Below are 3,903 nucleotides of genomic sequence, written 5' to 3' on the forward strand. Positions count from 1 at the left end.
CTCAAAAGTTTAGAAAAGCAGATAATTGTATAAAGTCATGTGGGATGAATGCAGTCAAAGCACATTGTCCATATGTATGGAACTGTCTAAAATCGGAAACTTATTTTTAAGATTTATTTATTTTATGCACATGAGTGCTCTGCCTGCATGTACACCTGCAGGCCAGAAGAGGGCATCAGATCCCATTACAGAAGGTTGTGAGCCACCCTGTGGTTGTTGGGGATTGAACTCAGGACCTCTGGAAGAGCAGCTGTGCTCTTAACCACTGAGCCATCTCTCCAACCCTGACTTTTTTTTTTTTTAAAAAAAAAAAGGTCAGTCTAGGTCTGGATGAAGTTCTGTGACAGAAGCCTAGATGACAGAGTCCTAGGTCAGTGTGCTCTTCCAGCCAGTTTTATCCTGGCCACCTGTGACTGTCTTTCAGATCAGATAACTTTGTTTTAGTTACACCTTTTTTCTACTTTTGTGTTCATCCTTCTTAGATCACTCTAGGCCGAGGCCAGGTTCAGATGAGAGGCAGGGACCTGCTCACCACCTTAGCCAAGGTTTAATGAGCGTTTAGTTGACATCAGAGCGAAGAAGGCAGGCCTCAGGTGCGTGAGCATTAACTCAATGTTGAGAGATTCCTAAGATGGTGGAGTAGAGAAAGGGTGGAGGTTTGGGAACCATATGCAAAGAGGCTTCTAAGCCAGTGAAAGACCCCAGTGAAAGAGGAGACTTTGGACTGAAGCTTGGGACATACTGAGAGACCCCTCCAGGTCCCACAGCAACAGAACCTGGGAATAGATTCTTAAGATCTTACCTCTCCACTTCTCCCACAGCAGCCAGGGCCAAAGCCCTGCAGCCACTGCTGCTCCCACCCCACCCAACGCCCTCAGGAACCTCAGCTCAGTCTTGGTGCCTTGGGAGGGGCCGGGCTGGGAGACCAAGTGAATGGAATTACGACTTCACCTAGACGCATCCTCTATCTCAAAAGTGAGGCCAGGGGAAAAAGATTCCCTGCACACGAGTCACCCACACTGGAAGAGTTGGCAGCCTGCACCCTGCCACCCCCAGCAAGGACTCTGATGCTCTCAGAGGCATGGGCAGTAAGAGCCAGTCCTTGCTGTGTCTAGACACGCCTTTTGTCCATTAGCTGCACCTGGCTGAGAAAAACCGTTTTGCTGGGGCACATACTGAAAACTTTAGAGATGGAAAATCAGAACTAACGTTCTCTCTAGAGCCACTTGACAGCGCCATGTTTGCCACCAAGACACCAACAACTAGCAGTTGAAGAACTTGATAAATAGTGCTTCCAGGAGTCCAGCACACACACACACACACACACACCTCCCATTCCCACACACACACACACACACACACACACACACACACACACACACACACACACACACACACACGAGGAAGGACCTCCCCACACCCACGGGCTGCCCTTAGCCAAGATTCCCGGAGTGTCTGAGATTGTTTTCCTCTTAGGAGAGATCCAGAGTGGAACAAAGGGCCCCAAGAACCGTTCCAGATAAAGAGGGCAAAGGTCGTGCATAGCCAATGACATCAGGGCTTGCAGCACTGGCCAGACAAGGGGCAGAGCCAGGGCAGGAACTGACCTCCAGGGCACTGCCTGGCAGGTATGGTCTCAGAGAGGGGCCCTAGTTCCAACTCCTAGAATCACACCAGATCACTACGCTCACTCAGCATGGAGACACACACACACACACACACACACACACACACACACACACACACAGCCAGAAGGGAAACCGCAAGTCTCCCAGTCTACAGAGCAAGTCCCAGAAAATGATCCTGGCCTCTTGTGCTTGAATCTACCCATGTCAGCAGACTTAAATGTCTGGCCTTCTCTGTCCCTCCGAAGAGAAGCTATATTCAAAGAGAGGGCAGAATGGCCACTGGGCATGAAGCCCATCTATTGCTCATTCAGAGTGATCATGCAATGGGGAGCAGAGTGGGTAGGACTTCCCAGAAGCCTTCTCTCAGCATTCAAGTCTCTCACCAGGAAGCTCAGTAAAGGTAATTTGAGTGACCAGAGAGGGAGAGGATGCTAAGAGCCCTCAGAGTCATTCTCCTACCATCCAGTGCTCAGTCTCCAGGGAGGTGGGTTTCACAGGGTGCAGGTGGGCCCCAGACCTCTCGCTATATCCAACGCCATAGCTGGCTGCACTTGGCAGGTGTGGATGTGTGTGGTGGATTGAATCTGACATTGTCTAAGACAGAAGGCTACTATCTCCTCCTGCCCCTTATCAAAGCCCCACTGACCCCTGAGGAATCTACCATGAGATGGCCCTGAGGGTTTCTAGGCATAGGAAAAGGAGTCTAAGTTTTGCCTTTCCTGGGTGCTCATGGAACATCCTTGTTGTACCCCTAGAGCCTATTCATGGTACCAGGGCTTCAAATCAGTTTCCAGACTCCATGAGGCCTTTCTCAGCGAGGCTGGTGGTACCTGTGTGTCGGCAGCCCTGTCGAGCCCCATGGTGGTCACCCTGCCCCAGAATGCAGCCAGGTTACATGGGGGCTCTGGCCCTCAGTGATCCCAGCCTTCCCCCTCTAACTATTCAGTGAGGCTTTCCAGGCAGCTCCTCTACAGAGAGGCTTCCCCCCAAAGACAGCAGGAAAACCCTATTGTCTTCCTCTGGCTTCCTCATCTTGTGACCCTGGAGCAGCAATTCTCAATCTGTGTGTCTCAACCCCTTTGGAGGTAGGACAACCTTTTGACAGGATCACACATTAGATATCCTGATACTTACAATTCGTAGCATTAGCAGAATTGCAGCTATGGAATAGCAATGAAAATGGTTTTATGGTTGGGGCTTAAAGGGTTGCAGCATTAGGATGAGAACCCTTACACAGAGCCATCTGCATCTCCTCCACAATCACATTCCCTTGGATTCAACCTCAGCTTCCCAAACTATGCCTGCTCCTCTCTGGACTTGCTCAGGGGTCAAGCAGGACCTTTGGCAGATGACCCTCTGGATCTAATGCTAATGCCTGATGCCTACCAAGAGCATTGACATGCCCTGACTGGACATCCTTCTGTTCTGAGCATATTCCTGTCCTCTTTCTCTTGTCTTTCTTAAACTCTCATTGGTGTTTAGAGTAGCTCCTTGATCTTCAAAGATCGGCCGCTAGGCCCGGCGTGGCTGGCCAGGACTGGCCTCCACACTGAGGACCTTGCTTTCTTTTCCTGTTACTATGATAAGTACTAACAAAAGCAACTCGAGGGAGAAAAGGTTTTATTTAATCTCACAGTTCAAGGCACGGCCCATCCCAAGAGGAGGTTGAGGCGGCAGGAACCTGAAGCAGCCGCCACATCACCTGTGCAGTTAGGAAACAGAGGGGTGGATGCAGGGTGGGTTCAGTTCTCCTCCACTTATTTATTTTTTATTTTAGCCAATGTGTCTTACCGTTTCTGTTTATTGTGTGTGTGAGCATGGGCCACGTTATTCACATGCCACAGCCTTTCCTGGGTCTGTCATCTTTGCCTGCTCTGGGTAGAACCTGCTGAACCAGCCACCCACCTGGCCTGCTTTCTGACCTGAGCCCATCCCAGGAGTCACCCAGCACTCAGCTGGGTGTTGCTGGCTGCCTTGAAACCTAGGGCAGAGAGGGCTAAGGCTGGGGCTGTGCAGTCAATGACTTAACTGTGGGCTCACCAAGGCCAAACAGACAGAGGCCTGAGATGAACTAATCAAATAGTGAGTTTGAGTTCACCTGAGTCCAAACCCATACCTCCAAAACCTCACTGTTCAACCCAGAACCCTCGGGGGCTTCCTGTTGGTGTAGGTAAGGGGCCTGCGACCACTCCTGCCCACAGCTAAACTCAGAGGCAACTCAGAGGCTATGAAGGATGTGACTAGTGTTGGTTTCTTTTAGGACCCTGATCCAAAG

This window comes from Rattus rattus, chromosome 11, assembly GCF_011064425.1.
Source record: "Rattus rattus isolate New Zealand chromosome 11, Rrattus_CSIRO_v1, whole genome shotgun sequence".
NCBI lineage: Eukaryota > Metazoa > Chordata > Mammalia > Rodentia > Muridae > Rattus > Rattus rattus.